General features: G+C 34.5%; 1 protein-coding gene and 1 long non-coding RNA gene across 2 annotated transcripts in view; both read right to left on the reverse strand.

Annotated features, from left to right (window-relative positions):
- Window positions 1–17,682, reverse strand: part of LOC125242075 (orexin/Hypocretin receptor type 1-like) — a 68,853-nt gene that overhangs the window by 5,491 nt on the left and 45,680 nt on the right. The gene's annotated exons all lie outside the window — the stretch shown is intronic.
- Window positions 13,908–14,376, reverse strand: LOC125242076. Its single transcript, XR_007178819.1, has 3 exons — window positions 14,306–14,376; window positions 14,088–14,168; window positions 13,908–13,958 (listed from the first exon to the last, which is right to left on the reverse strand). It is a non-coding gene; the product is annotated as an uncharacterized LOC125242076 (long non-coding RNA).

A 17,682-nucleotide genomic window follows, 5' to 3' on the forward strand; every position in this document is an offset into this window, starting at 1 on the left:
CTATGCAAAGTTTGAATTGGTCCTTTTTATTTCACCCTGTATATGCATGTTGGCCTGAATGCTCCGTCTAGTAGTTGAGGTGGTCTGTGGCATGCTCTCGAACCAGGAATGTTAAATTACAAAGCGTGCAGAGCCTTTGAGCTAATATAATGGAATATTTATACTTGTCTTCGTTTTATTTTTATATTTAGTTGCAACCTCAGCCATGCCTTCAAAATAATATAGATTTTTGGGCAGATTTTACTCGGAATCGTTTGTTTTTTTTTTATCTTGATGACAGGTTGCACTTCAGGGAGTGTGCTCAAGAGCTCCACGAGCTTATTCCACCACCCCATTCTACCATCAGCCTCTTAGACGCACGGCCGGTTTCCATCCTTACTTGGTAGATATTCCGCGAATTCGCACGAAGCGCTTTGCTTCTTCTTTTCTTATGCGCACTGCCAAGAAGTGGAATTCCTTGCCGGCGGCTATATTTCCGAGCTGATATAACCCGGCAACCTTCAAATCAAGAGTGAACAGGTATCTTCTGGGCGAGTTCACTCCATCGTAAGCCACGTCTTTTTGCTTTCGGCTAGTCAAGAGTAAGCCCATTTATAATATTAATAAAAAAAAGCATAATAATTATGTATCCTGTCCAGTGCCACGTTCATGTAAGTAAAATACTGCCATACAAAAAAAGATGATTTGGAAAAAAAATTGGGACCTACTTTAACATGTTTAATGGTTTGACGTAAAAATATATTGTATTATAAATGCTGTATACTGTCAGGGGCGGCTCACTCCGCGATTTTATCGCCGCGCTACAAGTACATGCTGGCGGCCGCGAGTTCGCGGCCTAATCAGGGATGGCGCGCGTTCTCATAGAACGCACGTTCGCACTTTCTATTGTTACTTTACGTCGCGAGTTTTTTTAAAGTTTTATATGCGATGTCCACGTGTGAATGGCTAATAATACTTAGTTAAATAGACATCATGAATAAAATAGGACAATCTTAAACAGATTTACTATTGATTTAGTCCCACGGAAAAGTTCAATAAGGCTTGTGATGTTGGGACTTACACAAAAATATATAAATACTGTATATATACTCAGAAAGTACCCAAGACTGGAATATAATAGTATAACAGTAGTATATATTTGGGAAGTTTAAACCACTTTCATTTCGTTCGAGCGATTCTCGCTCAAACTCATTCCAGTGGTCTAAACTCCCAAATACATCCTAACCCTCAAATATCTGGGCAAGAATTGTATCATCATCGTTAGGAAGTTTAAACCACATCGATATCCTTTCGCGATAATAGTTGTGTTTAAAATCACTTCATACCGTTCGAGCGTTTCGCGGCCAAAGCAGGCATATTAATCGAGTTGACAATGTAAGTCATCATTATGGATTAACATTTCATTATAACAAGACGTTGCTAACTAACGAGTATTTACTATGAAGTTTGTTAAGCAACCTCAAACCCTTCGGTTTGACATACTAGCTTCAAACTGTTCAAAACAGAATTCTTATCATGGAAAACTTTTACCGAATTCAATCCGTTGCGTCATTTGTGGACCATCTAATTGTGGAAAGACCAATCTAATGATAGGTCTTCTTTTACATGAACAAGGAATTCGTTTTCAAAATGTGTATGTGTATTCAAAAACTCTTTATCAACCTTTATACAACTATCTAGAAAAAGTGTTGTCATTGGTTCCCTCAGTAAATTATTTCAAATATCGCGAAAATGATGAAGTCGTGAGTCCTCAGGATGCAGCTAATGACTCTGTATTCATATTTGATGACGTTGCATGTGAAAATCAAAATAATATAAGGGATTACTTTGCGATGGGACGACACAAAAACATTAATAGTTTTTACTTGAATCAAACCTACAGCAAAATACCTAAACAGTTAATAAGAGATAATGCAAATCTGATTATTTTGTTTAAACAAGACGAAATTAATTTACGACATATTTATGATGAACACGTTGGAACTGATATGCGATGGAACCAGTTTAGAGATATGTGTGCCACTGTATGGAACCAACCGCACAACTACTTAGTAATAAATAAGGATTGTGCGAAGAATTCAGGATGCTATAGATCGGGTTTTGATACATTTATTATTTTAGATGAATGTCGCAATTACATTACACCGCCATTTCTTCATATAATTCCAACGAGGTTGCATCGTAATGAACGAAGAGAAGAATTTAAAAGAGAAGCTGCTTCAGTCAGCTGAGGCTGTAAAGAGAAAAGTTAAGGTAATTCGTAACATCAAAACGGCCAATGAAATGACATTAGAGTCAGTTTTAAAACCAATAACAGAACCTCTCAATGAGATGGTTAAAAGTAATAAAAAAAGTAACTTTAATAATGAAAATAATTACCTTAGCGACGAATTTAAGACTGATGATACAGACTGGAAAAACTCAATTAAGCGATTGAAATTCAGCCCTGAGGCCAGTGATAAGGAAAGTACTACTCACACCGTTGGTGTGAATTCTACGATCTCTAAAAGTAGAGACGTTTATGATGGAAGCAACGCCTCTTTAGATGACAGTATTAATAGCGAGGAATCAGCTGATGAGTTCTCTTTTAAGACTTCTGATTCGATAGATTCTCCCGGAGATGATAATAGTGATGGTAACATTTCGTATAATTTGGAGAATATCCCTTTTGGCGTACACAAAGAACGTGGTAAAATTATGCTCGGATCGCATGTGGTAGCGCTTGATAATAACAGTATAGTAATTAGCGGAAAAACTTACAATTTAACCCCGGGTTTGAAGGAATTATTATTTACAAAAGTGCCTGAACTTGAAGTTATAACTGAAGAAGATAAACTTAATTATAAGTTACTGCTATTAGAAACGAATGCACACAGGCGTGACTTTAATCCAAATAAACCTATAAAAAGCAACAAAGGTAGAAAATATTTACAAATCATAAGGCCTATGTTTAAATATACTAAAGAACGTTTAAAAAGTAATGGGAGTAATGTCCAGGGACAAGGGCTCCCAACTATGAAAAAGGTAACCAATAATATTTCATACGTTTATTGGGATGATCCAAATGAGTTAGTTGAAAGATTAAAGCTACTTATTGCATCCCGGGATGCTGGTAATACAGGGTTAGATAACGAAATAATATCTATAATTGAAGAATTGAAAGAATCAGATATATTGAAAGATATATAATGACCTAACGATACTTTAGATCCGCAGTCAATCTTAATCTTTTAATAAAGCATGATACATAGCAAAATGAACATTGATAAATTTGGACACCATGTACATAAACGCTTACGAGTATTCGAATTTTCGGAATTTGGCGAAAGGGCACTAATTCGCGCTGATAATGGCGATTTTGATTTACAATCGTCTCGACTGAAAGGTGTTAATACACCTGTGCTGTCTACTGATGGTGTAAACAAACAATATGTTGATCAACTCTTTAGTGGCACTTACAAAAAAAGTGAATTGGATTCTTTGCTTGAAACTATAAATTCACAAATTCATAGCTTGCAGCGCCAGTTGAACTTGAACTTTTATACAAAAAAGGAAACTGAGGGTATTTTGAGCAGACTCAGTAATGGAAAAGAACCAAATAGTAAATGAAATTCATAGGTCTGCTCGCAAAAATTTTGCGCGGCGTTCAGTTGTACTAAAAGGCATAGATGATTTGTGGCAAGCAGATTTACTGGATTTACAAAAATTTCATAATATTAATAAGGGTTATAAGTACGTTTTGGTTGTCATTGATACATTTTCAAAATACATATGGGGAATTCCGATGAAATCTAAGACCAAATTTGAGACCAAAGACGCTTTTAGGCAACTAATTGACACTGCAAAACGCAAACCTAAACATCTACAGACAGATTTGGGGAAAGAATTTTACAATACTGAATTTAAAAATTATTTGGAATCCTTGCAGATAAACCATTATTCAACCTATTCAGTTAAAAAAGCATCAATTGTAGAAAGGGTTATAAAAACTTTAAAAGGCAAACTGTATAAATATTTTAGTTTTGTTGGCAATTACAAATGGTTTGGAAAACCTTTACATGATATTGTGAATTCATATAATCATACATTTCATCGCACAATAAGGTGTAGACCGATAGATGTTGATTTCCATAAAGAGTCTGAAATAAAATCTATACTAAACAAACCTCGCTCATACCTACAAACACGGGCCAACAAATTCAGTGTAGGGGATTGCGTACGTATAAGCAAGTACAAAGGCGCTTTTCATAAAGGTTATACGCCTAATTGGTCTACAGAATTATTTACAATAAAACAAGTTAAGAATACTATACCCGTTACATATTACTTAGAGGATCAACGAAAAAATTCAATATTAGGCACCTTTTATGAACAAGAGCTGCAAAAAACAAAGTATCCTAATGTTTATCTTATAGAGAAAATAATGAAAAGAAAAGGCAACAAGCTATACGTTAAGTGGTTGGGTCTTAGTACAAGCGAAAATAGTTGGATTGAGCGCAGTGCTGTTGTATAGAGGTAAATCTATTTATAATACTGATGCGAATGTTACTTTATCACTAGTTAACTGACTATGAAAGGAAGAGGACTTTTAAATAGTGCCATTAATAATCTTCCATTTGAACTACACATACCTGGGTACAATTATTGCGGCCCTGGAACTAAATTACAAGAACGCTTAAGACGGGGTGATAAAGGTATCAACGGGTTAGATTCAGCTTGTATGCAGCACGATATTGCTTACGACAAATATTCACGTATAGAGGATCGACATAAGGCTGATTTAGAACTTTATAAAATGGCTAAGCGACGTATGAATGCAAAAAACGCTGGGAAAGGAGAAAAACTGGCGTCATGGCTGGTTAGTAAAGTTATGAAATCAAAAATTAAGACAGGGGCAGGTGTTAAGTCATTTAAGCACTTAGTTACAAAAATACGTAGCGAATTAAAGAAAAAAAGAATGGAAATATCATAAGCAGTGCTTATACAGCTGCGAAGAAAATATTTCCTAACACAAGTCGTATGCGGATACCTCGTATAATACCTATTCCAAAAACTGGAGGCATATTACCGTTGATTCCTATATTCGCGGGATTATCGGCTCTGGGTTCTCTGGCAGGCGGCGCGGCAGGAATAGCTAAAGCTGTAGGAGACTATAAAGCGGCAAGAAATAAACTAGCGGAATCTGAACGTCACAACAAAATGATGGAATCCATAGCGTTGGGCAAAGGATTACATATAAAACCGTACAGAAATGGCAAAGGACTATGCTTAAAAACCTCAAAAAACTAAATGGTAGGTTACCCAGTCGAGCTCTCACAAATGTCGATATTATCAACAATTCAACGGGTATACCTTATTTTAGAGGAGTATTTATGAGAGACCGCTTACCCAAACTTCCTAAGCGTAGAGAATGCGCGATAATTAACTTAGACGAATCAAAAAACCAAGGAACTCACTGGGTAGCCTATGCAAAGGATAAAAAATATTGTGAATATTATAATAGCTTCGGCGATATTAAACCGCCATTAGAGTTGATAATATATTTGAAAAGATTTGATATTTCATATAATTATAGGCAGTTCCAACAATTTAATACTGTAAATTGTGGTCATTTATGCTTAAAATATTTAAAACAATTTTGGCAGAGGCGTTTAAATGGTTAATACTAATAAAAAAAATGTCATTTACACGATGTCTTTCACTTTATCCATAACGGGAACCTCCTCTAGTCTTACAACAAATTATTCGCCTGAACTTCAATTGGACGGTGAATACGAATGTGGTCTACTGTATTTATCTACGTTTAATTCAATACCTAACATAGATAGTCGAAATTGCAAATTTTACTACGGTGAGGGTGAAGTATTGGAGATACCAGAAGGCTCTTATGAACTCCAGGATTTAAACGATTATTTAAAAACACATGTTCAAGGCTGTTCTTTTAAACTTTTGTGTAATAATAATACTCTAAAAACATCTATTTTTTGCTCTAAGAGCATACATTTTGGTGGCGATAACTCCATAGGTAAACTACTAGGTTTCGGTAATGAAACTGTTCCTGCGAATATATTAATGGAATCTCCATTTCCAGTGTCCATTCTATCGACGACTATAGTTCGAATCGAATGTGATATCATTAGTGGATCATTTATCAACGGAAAACCGAGCCATATAGTTCATGAATTTGTACCTAATGTGCCTCCAGGGTATAGAATAATAGAGACGCCTAAAAACGTTATTTATTTTCCCGTCACTCAAAATACTTTAAGTTCTCTTAAAATAAGACTACTAGATACCAACAACCAATTGATAAATTTACGCGGAGAAGAGATTCAAATATATTTACACCTGAGAAAAAAATGATTGATTTCAATAAAACAGCAGTGAACCGTGATAAATCAGGCAGTACCCTTGGTGCTATCAAGAAAAGAAGACCGAAAAGCAGGCTCACTAGTGAAAATATTTTGTTTCTCAGATCAATCGGTTTACTAAAATGAGCATTCTGGACTTAGCAAACTCCTTTAGCTATGATAACTCAATCGAAAGTTATGAATACCACTCGTACAAACCTTACGTTACAAGTTTTAATTTGAACGATGAAATTCGCATACCCATCAATCAGCAAGATATGTACGTGTTGCCTTCAGCTAGCACATTATACATAGAAGGTACTATTACAGTGATGAACAGAGAAACAAAACAACCCGTGTCGAGCGTCCTGTTTACCAATAACCCCGTCCTCCATTTCTTTCAAGACATTCGATACGAACTGAATGGAATTGAAATAGACAAAAAAAAATGCAGGAATCACAACAACAATGAAATCTCTTTTATCCATGAGTGAACATGAAGCGAGAATGGCAAAGTCGTGGGGTGGGACATAAAAGGTACTAAAGTTACCCAAGGTTTATTTTCTGCTTCTATACCATTAAACAAAATTTTGGGCTTTGCTGAAGACTACAACAAAATTATTATTAATTGCAAACATGAACTTATACTTTTACGCTCTAACACTAACTTGAATAGCGTTAAATTGAACCCAAATGAATATATAGACAATGTTACTTTATCAAAAGTGGTATGGCGTATGCCTCATATTAAGGTTTCCGATCGGGAAAGACTGAATCTTCTTAAATATGTGGAAAAAGATCGTGCAATACAAATTGCGTTCAGAAACTGGGACCTCTTCGAATATCCACTGCTGCCAAAAACTTCCAAGCACTCTTGGGCTATTAAAACTTCATCTCAAATCGAAAAACCTCGGTATGTTATAGTTGGTTTGAAAACTGGTAGGAAAAATGCGTCCGACAAAGATATAACACATTTCGATCATTGTAACTTGAGAGAGGTTAAAGTTTTCTTGAATTCTATATATTATCCTTATGAAAATTTGAATGTTAGTTTTTCCGATGAGAAGTATGCTATATTATACGAGCAATATTCTAACTTCCAACAGTCCTACTATAATCGTAGTCAGGCACCCTTGTTAAATCCTTACGATTTCAAAGAAATAGCACCATTGTTTTTCGTGGATTGTTCAAGACAAAGTGACACTTTAAAATCGGGTGTTGTTGACATCAGAGTTGAAATAGAGTGCAGTGAGGATATACCCGATCAAACATCTGCGTATTGTCTTATTTTGAATGATAGCATTATAGAGTATAGACCTCTTAGCAATATAACAAGGAAAATATCATGAGCACTAAAAGCTTATTCGTGGATGTTCAAGGATTTAAATCATTAAATAACGATTTTATAATAAAGGAATTCGCACTTAGTACTAAAGAATACACGCAAGTCTTTTTAATAAAACCACCCTACACGTTTTCTCATTTATCTCAGCAAGAAAGAAAAAGAGTAATATGGTTAGAAAAAAACCACGGGATTTTATGGAGGGAAGGATTTGTCGATCACAGAGAATTTAAAAGAATGATTGTGAACCATTTAAATAACAAGAACATTTATGTAAAAGGAGCGGAAAAAATTAAGTGGGTTAAAGATTTGTGTGCTAATTGTGCTGTAATAGATTTAGGTGAACAAGATTGTCCTAATTTTCTACATTTGCATGAAAAATATTGTAATAAGTCTAGTGCATATAACTGCCTGCATCATGAAAAAAAATGTGCTTTAAAAAATGTTATATGTATTAAAAAGTGGTATTTTGATACTATTGTGTCTGCACAAGATTTATAACGATGTTTACTATTTTAGAAATAAGCACTGTATTATGTTTTAATGATAATAAATAAAAGTCGGTAATGAAAGACCCATTTTTTATTTTTTTATTTTACGCACACATACATTTTTAACCTTAACAATAAACTCAGAAATTTTCTTGTAACATTGATTTAGAGATTTGATTTATTAAACTGTATGCCGAATCCACAACATTGTCCACTGGTTCGCTGGCTATATATTGAGCACTAAAGATCATATTTTCTTCATCATCACTCTCTGCCTGGCTTTCCTGCCCGTTACGTAAGCCGATGATTTTTATTTGTATCAGACGGGGTCCCTCAGCAACGGATTTTCTACATTTCACAAAAGTAGTGGATGATTTTAATTTACGTTTTGGAGCACGCTGTTTAGTTTTTATTTTCTTTTTGTTGGGTGTTTCTATTGATGGTGCTGTAATGGTCACGTCATGCTTGTTGGCAAGTTCTGGATATGCGTCTTCAAATGTCTGGGTGTTCCACTCTTGAGCATGGGTAAAAGGATCCTCGGGGTCACAATGTTCGCACATGTTGAAACTGTAACACAATAAGTATTACCTTTAATAAAGCCTTACTATTAAGCATTAAATCTACCTCTTGTAATTTTAAGTTTTTCTTTTGTAAAATAAAGTTTAAATAAATAAATAATAATAATGTATTTAAATTATCACATAATATTTACTAAAAGTATATAATAAAAATAAAATAATTACTTACTTGAACTTATTACTTGAACGACCACTTCTTATTGTATCAAATTCATAAATGCGAACATGCGAACATTATAACAATATAGAGAATGTCAGTATTGCAGTTTTCCAATAATGTTGTTGACCTGCTTTTGCCAGCGTAGGCATGCACGCGCCAAGAAATTAGACTCTATTCAGCTATGCAATATATACAGGTTAGGTAGATAAGCTTCTTGTTACTTGTCGGCGTTAATTGATTTATCAAACAGCTCAAAAGAAGAGAGTCACATGTGATGAGCAAAATTAACACCTTTGTATACTTACTCATTATCATTAGTAAGAAATTGATGTATTTAATTATAATTTATAACACTGAGTGAAAGTTACTCACAGAGCGCACTTGCAACTATTATTTACTATAAGATAGGTATAGCTCTGTACTTCCTTAAAGAAAAATGAATCTACAGCACTCAGGCTTTTGAGTAGGAAACTTATAACAAAAATAATTGTCATCCTTTTAAGAATGTATTCATCTTTTTACATTATTTTCATTGGGAAACATTGTTAAAGCTACTTAAAAATAACATAATTATTTGTACAATAGGTACTATATTGAATACATTCTTAAACGGTTGATCAGTATTTTGGTTACACCCTGTAAAAATGGAAAGTATGGGAGTGTATAAGAAGAAATAAACTGAACACATATTTTTTATACGTTTATTAGATAAGTATACAAAATAAAAGCATAAAATACAGACGTGCGTTATTATATATATATATATTTATTTTCCAATGCAGTGAGTTAGCAGAGTATAAGTGGATATCCCTCATCCTGCTAAAATAAAGTGTAATTTTTTTTCATGATTAACTGTGTTAACTAAGTTTAATAACAGTTTGAAACACTTTCACAGTAAATACAATTGAAATAGTACATTGAAATTCGCTACAACATATAATATTCAGCACTTACTTTTAGTTACAACTTTTCCATTATTTGTTTCGGATCTACAAAAAAGAACTATTACCCCATGCCATAGTTGAAACTTTGTCTGATAAAATAATTCGTTTATCATCTTTATTACATAAAGCAACTTTGTTGACCGTTTGAGTGAAGATGTCATGTTTGATAGTTTTAAACAAAATATTCTTTTTTCGAATGATTTTATCGTTTAAAAGTACGTCTTTGTAATTTTCCAGTGTCAAATCTTTGATGGCACCAGCCTTAGTACCTTTTGCTTTTTTTACAAAGCCCTTTTTCGGGTGTGTACTAGTTATACAATACAGCTTAGACCGCAATCCTACAAACTCTGTTATAAGTGATCCTTCTAGCTCATCTTTGAATAGTCCCGGAATCTTTTTATTACGCAAAGGAATCTGGAAATCATTTAAAGGACTGTAATTACTCGTATCAAAGAAATCTAAGAAATGTGTTCTTAAGTCTTGGTAAAAGTCTCTAGTTTTAATTTCATAAATGAAACTGTCAGTATCAGAATAACAGAGGCGAACGCGATCACTATAGTGGGGTTTTATTACCGAGTAGTGAAATTTGTACATATGGTTTTTGGATAGTTCTAATACCGAGAATCCTATGTAAATGGGTTTATCCAATACAACTCTTTCTGGCTTCATTTGAATGGCTACCAAGTTGTCAGTGAGCACTGTGGCGCTATGAAAATTGGGTCTTGCTATTAAAGTACCGCCACAAGTAACCTTTTTAGTGCTGTTTCGTTCGTCGTACCACTGGTTGACCAGTTTTACGTCAACGCGTCGTTCACAATCCTCAAGAGTTTTTCCGAATATCGAATTGTTCATTAGTTTAAATAGGTCCTGTTGAAATTGGGTTTTCGCATTTTTCCGCAACTCTGTATTTAAGTCTATGTATTTCTTTAAAAAAGAATTTTGTTTAAAAGTGAGTACACGATGTATTTTCTTAATAACCAAACCGTTTTTGAGGCATGTTTTTAGATGCTCGTAATGAATTACGTACTCATATTTATCGAACAAATTTGGAATTAATTTTGTATTTTTTCCTCCCGGAGGAACAAACTTTTCTGCGCAAAAAGGATAGTCGTTGTGATCATGATGTAAATATTGCGGATATAGCAAGTCAACCTCAAGTATATACCCAAATTCCGCGTCGTCTGAAACCGATGTAATATCTAGGTGTGAAATTTCAAAGTCATCCAAAAAACGAAAATCTGACACAGGCAGCGGTTGTGACATTGCATACCCGTACAAATTATTACAATCTATGTATATGAGAAACGAATCAGGTGATTTGTTATCGTAGGTTTTCATATACTGATTATTTGCAATGGAATGTCTAGTTGAACACATACAAATCCCTCCTCGAATCCCTTTTTGAATAAAGCGAATGATTTCTAGGTCTGATATTAGCTCTAATTTAATACCAGTCATTAGTAACATTGCATCGAATGAAAGACTAGGGGAGGTTAAATAGAACGCAGGATCTAGTCGATAACTAACCATACAATTTCGCCGAAAATTTTCAAAGATGTCTGATAAAAGTAAAACGTCGGTCTGAAGGTAAAGATCCGTATATTGACCAAGATTTTTTATATTAAATGTATTCCATACAGTTTGCGCATGCACATAATCCTCATCACTTATGTTCTCCGAAGTTAACGAGTTATAAAATAAATCCTGCGAAGGTAATTCAGTCTCGGCAAACGTGTCCCAACATGTTATATAGTCATAAGGATAAACACCTTTTCTAGTCAATAGGTCAAATTTGATTTCATCAGGAAAAAACAATCGTAAGTGAGAAAAGTCTGCCTTAGCAAGTCCCTTCGCTAACTTTTCTAAACTTGTATCTAGGAATTTAAACGAATCTACAAATCGTATCCGCACATACTGATCATCAGGCATCTTTAAAAACTTACTGAAGGATATATAGTTTTCCTTGTTCTTCGCAATTATTTGCACCTTTGAACCTACATCCTCGCATAACTCCTTTATAAACAAGTGCGCATCATATCCTGCTAAGTTATGAAAGAAAACAGGAATAAATTTGGGAACACTATAACGTAAGTTACAGTATTGATGAGCGGCCCCACGATAAACACCAGTTAAGTGGCAGTGATCTCTTACTTTGTCGCCAAATAAAGCAGTCAGGCAAATGTGGCATGTCTGAGCATTTTTGTGGGCTAAAGCATTTGTTTCTGTGAAAATCATAGGCACTTCTTCACGCAATATTTTATAAATATCTTCAACATGTCTGTATAAATATTTTAAAAATTTAGAAACACAGTCGGGTCCTCTGTATTGAATAAATCTATTTAAGCGTTGATCATAAGAGCAGACTATGTTATAGGCAAAAGCTGCGGGTATATGTATTTGTTTATTTACAGTGAAACTTCCCTGAGGTTCCTTTTCAGGCTCACATGATTGAAATGGCCTAAGAATTGTTTCAAAGTCACAATAAACTACAAAAGGAACATTATAGTGACGTTCATAATGTTTAAATTGTAGATATGTACCTCTTTCCGGGAGTACAGTGGCGATTCCACTACAGGAGTGACTTTCAAACTTGTCTAGGGAAGGAAAAAATAAGAGGCAATCTTCACAAAAGTAAAGTTTACCATGATGTTTAGTTATTTGGGAACGAACCAATCGAGACAAATTATTTATTAAAACGTAGTGCGATTTATTTCCTTTCTCTATTAAAAGTAAATTAATTTTCTTACTCCTTTTATATTGAGATCTATAAATAGGTCCTGCCACTGTACGATTATCCATTAAAGAATACACATTAATACTTAAACCCACATTTTTATGCTCAAACATACCAATATCAGAGAAAGTTATGGGAAAACTGAGACCATCAATATTCAACACGTCTTTAAAGTAGGGGTATGAGGCCGTACGCTCTTTGTGATTTTTTGAGGGATAAAGCGCAGCAACAATACTCCACAGAAAACAATATTCATCTTTATTCTGTATGTTAATACAAGCTTTCTTGTTTTTAATAGACTTAGGTAAATCTATGTAAGAAGATCCTTTCAGAGGCTGGTATTTGTTAACATTAACCTCTAAATATAAATTAGATAAGAACGTCCATCCACTATCGCGCTGCTCAAAATTTTCAATGTTATTTTTTATGTCGTTTATAACTTTTTGGTATAACTCAGAAAATGTATAGTTTTGATGTACTGTGAAGTTTTTTGTCGTAAACGACTTTGTTTCCTGCCGGTTGTTCTTAAATAAAAGAAAGTTTCCAAAATACTCGAAATTGATTTTTAAACACACGTGCTTTATCAAACACTGTTTTATAATATTTTCTAGTTTCGACGTTAAATTATCTAAAAACTGTTCAGGTATAGCAAATTCTAGCTCTTCAGATCCGAAAACTCTATAAGATGATATACGACCCTGAAAGGCAGACGAAATCTCAATTACGCCATCAGTTACTGCCACTAAAGAATTATTTTTGTGTTTAGTACTTCTCAAATGACCAACCCATTTATTTTTCAGAACTTGGATTGAACAGGCAGAGCAAAAAGGCATTTTAGTTCCACCTAACTAAATTCGCGTATAAAACAGTAAAATAAGTATTTATCTAACTAAAGTAAGTATCTATATGTATATGTGTGGTATCCGAATACAGTTCAAAATATACACTTAAAAATTATTTTTGACAATGCTGAATTTTTAACCTTTTTTGTTGTGAAAAAATGTAACTTCAGCATCGTCAAAAAGAGTTCTTAAATGCTTTGTGAGTTTTTGTAGATATTCCCACTGAGGAGTATCGTTATTTATTTGCGCTTTAACTGCCAGAAGGGCCTTTTTCCACTTATGCTCCGCTAACTCACTGCGTATATCGGCGGTGTTGTATACTCGCAGCTCCAAGAAAAACTCCCCCTCAAGATCAGCAGCACGCCGAGTCAATCCATCAGCCACGCGTTGAGTTATAGACGACCGTAGCTGGTCTGGTGTAGGGCAATTTTTCGCAAATGCCTCGTCATCAGGAAATAGCTCGAAGACGTCGAAGGGGTTGCTGGCAGTCTTTTTCTTAGACGCTCCACTAGTAGTCCTGTAAATAATACAATAAAATATAAGTAATGCAAAACAAGGCAACAAAAAATATTTTTCAGATTACAACATAGGTGGGTGTCACAATTATAATAATCGAATAGATGCATATTTTAAATGTGTAACATACCTAGGAGATTTCGCCTGGCGAGGCTTCTTCACCTTCTTGGTCCCCGCGTCAATTTCTTCCCACTCTCGTTCTGAATCGGACCTGAAAATATTTTAACAATTTGTAAATTTAAATTCATAATGTAAGTAGGAAAAATAAAACGTAATAATCAAAAACAATTTACGTATGCAACGCATACAATATGTAAGTAGGTACGTGCAGGTGTCATATCTTTTTACCTATTAGCAGCATCGGACTTTCTTTTCTGCACCGGTTTTTTCGCTTTCGCACCTCCAGTCTTGTTATTTAGAGGTACAATAGTTTCAAACTCGGAGTCCGACCTAAAAGTAAATTAAAAAAATCATTTTAAACCTTGCACATGAGCAACTAGTATTATAATTTATAAAAAGACAAAATACAACACTTACTTACATGTTATATGTAGAAATGACGGTGGTTCGAACTTATTATTTATAAGACGTATGAGTACGTAATGTGCACTGTAAAGAGCAAAGTAGCAAAGGAATAAACAATTAGAATGATGGTTTATTAATAGCAATTTATTGATGATTTTACTAAACGAATCAGGGGTGCCACAGTCCTCATTTTACTAGTACTCGTAATAAATGCATGTAAGCCATTTGTATGACTAACTTAATATACTACGGTGTTTAAAATGCAAAATCGAGGCACACTTATTAAGTGATTAAGTGATAGTGGTATCTTAGGTGTAGGTAATCTTATTCAAGAAATCACTCCATAGCGGCAAGATAACATGTTGCTAAAGTAATTTATACTACTAAATTATTTTTGTAATTATTCTCAATTTGGTTTAAAAGCCAATATTCAAACATATTATTTTAGTGTACTTAGAATAAGTTAAACACCTAACAAGAAAACATTGGTTTTAAAACGTATGTTTTGCGCTGATGAAACATCCAAAACAGTGAATAAAGAGATTAAGGTGTTTATCCCGGTTATGATAATGTTACTTTATCATATCACCAATAATCATAAATCACCAAATACGTGCCGGCGGCAACCCTATATTTATGCCAGTACTATGCTAACGCAAGTATCCTATAACAATTTACATCCGTTTCGAAATTACGAAATGTTAGATGTTGTTTTTAACAATTAGTGCAATCAATGCAGAATACCTAATTAGAATAACATATGGATATGACGTTGCATTTTCGCAACACGAACCTTGATGATCGGCTAAGTAGCAGTACTTAACAGTACCTATAAAATGGATGGTCCTGGGTTCGAATCTCAAAAATGGCCAACATTTCTGTGAAGTGCTTATTATTATTTTTTCTCTTCGTCTTTAAATGAATGAATGAAAATGTTTATATCAGATAAAAATATCCATATTTTTTAAATAAGACTTTAGACTATTGCTATTAAAAGTAATAATTGAGCAAATATATAATGACGTTACAATATATTTATGTGCATCTATTAAGTATTTATCCTCCTAATACAAACAGTCTAAAACTCTTGTTCCAATAAACATACATAGTTCGAAGTCATTATGAAATAATTGTTTTGCTCAAATAGGCTCCTTTTGTTGAGTGCTTAACTAAATGAACCCATGAGATTTGTTTAGTTCGAACCATTGAAGGGAAGCTCCTTACTATGGAAACGATAGTGAACGACATCTATGGAAATGAGCGCAACCTAGCATAATAATATATTGGATAACACGATGCCTTAGAAGCATCTAATTAACGAAGTAGCTAGTTAGTACCATCCCTCACTAATAGAGGCCGCACTTGCAGTAAAACATCAATGATAATAAATATGATCTGATTACATTCCCCCTTGACATAGCTAAATAAGACTATAGTGTATTTTCTGCCGTTTCAGACTTTTACTGTTTAATTACAAAGTCCACAATTGTTAATCAAAAGGTGGTATTTACTTCGTTTATTATAAACGATAGGTCTACATCGCACTATCAAAGTTTTTGATGTTACTTCGTATAAATAAACGCCTTATAGACGACGTTGATGAGTCTCGACGACCGGGGACTCCAACGTTCACACTTTTCGGAATTGGCCAACCGACTTGTGTGCAATGTTGAATCAGATACTTAGGGAAACTCTGTATATACGCGGTCGATATATATGGATTTCCATGCCTGAAGAGGATTGTACTTAAATGATGCACGTAAAATGCGGCCTTACGCCGGGGTTGAGCACCTTGGAGGTCCATTCATGTTCTGTGACGCTGACGAGTTGATCAGACATGTTGTGTGAAAACGCCATAGTCAACCGAGCATTCGCTTGGAAGAGACTCGCACTCTGGGACTGGCCACCTCAGAGAGTGAGTTGCGTTAAGCTTTTGCATCTTTTTTCAAGAAACATACATTTTATAACGTGTTCTTATAACTGATATTCACTGAAGATTCAAATAAAGTGCTCTCAAAACACCTTTGTTTCAAGAGACGACAAGTAATTTGAATAGTATGTAACATAGAAAAAATTTTAGCCCGATGTTTGAGAGCCCGGATATATGAGTTTGTAAGCACTGGAACGATTTCGATCGCGAAACGCTCGAACGGTATGAAGTGATTTTAAACTTCCCAACGGTATGGCTAACATGATCATGCAAACGCGATTATTATAGCAAAACGATATCGATGTGGTTTAAACTTCCTAACGATGATGATACAATTCTTGCCCAGATATTTGAGGGTTAGGATGTATTTGGGAGTTTAGACCACTGGAATGAGTTTGAGCGAGAATCGCTCGAACGAAATGAAAGTGGTTTAAACTTCCCAAATATATACTACTTATAACATTTTATCTGAGTAATAATTGGTTTTAATAGGCAACCCTATCGTCCGACGCTGCGCACGTGCGGCTCGTTTCTTTGTTAGGATTTTGTAGGCATTTAAAAGGCGGCATTTCGTGAACATCAAAGCAGTGGGCCTTCTGTACTTGTACTATTATATATTCTGTGATACTGTACATATACTAGAGATGGGCCGAATACGGACTTTGCCGAATACGAATATTCGGCCGAACATTCGGTTCAGCTGTTACCGAACCGAACATTCGGCCGAATATTCGGTTCCACTGTATTTAATACCTGGCTTAGAGTTAAAAAAAATTTCAATGGTTGGTAATGGGTACTAACTAAGGCTCTTAATGTTCCTATAATTTAGTGCATAAGATCATTTTGATTTTTGTTTCTTAAGCTACGTTATTTTTACTTTTTTACATAATTATTGTAGGTACTTATATTTAACGCATTTTAACCCCCTTTGGTCCTTAGAATCCTGAAATAGGATGTTATTATCCCATGAATTACGAAACAAGTTGCGCTATTTATTTATTTTTTTATTCGGTAAATATTCGGCAATGTAACCGAACTATTCGGCTGAATACGAACATTGAAAAATTTGCCGAATATACCGATATTAGGGATAATACCAGGTTGATGATGAAAACTATTACTTGTGGCAACACTTCTACTTTATTCGTATATAACAAAGATAATAACAACCAATTTCCAATAGATAATTCAAGACTTCTTCACTACAACTCGTTTGTACACGAACTGGCCAGCCGACACTGCATTTCCCGTGTTTTATAACGATCCAAGA

The sequence above is a fragment of the Leguminivora glycinivorella genome, unplaced genomic scaffold (genome assembly GCF_023078275.1).
Source record: "Leguminivora glycinivorella isolate SPB_JAAS2020 unplaced genomic scaffold, LegGlyc_1.1 Scaffold6, whole genome shotgun sequence".
Lineage (NCBI taxonomy): Eukaryota > Metazoa > Arthropoda > Insecta > Lepidoptera > Tortricidae > Leguminivora > Leguminivora glycinivorella.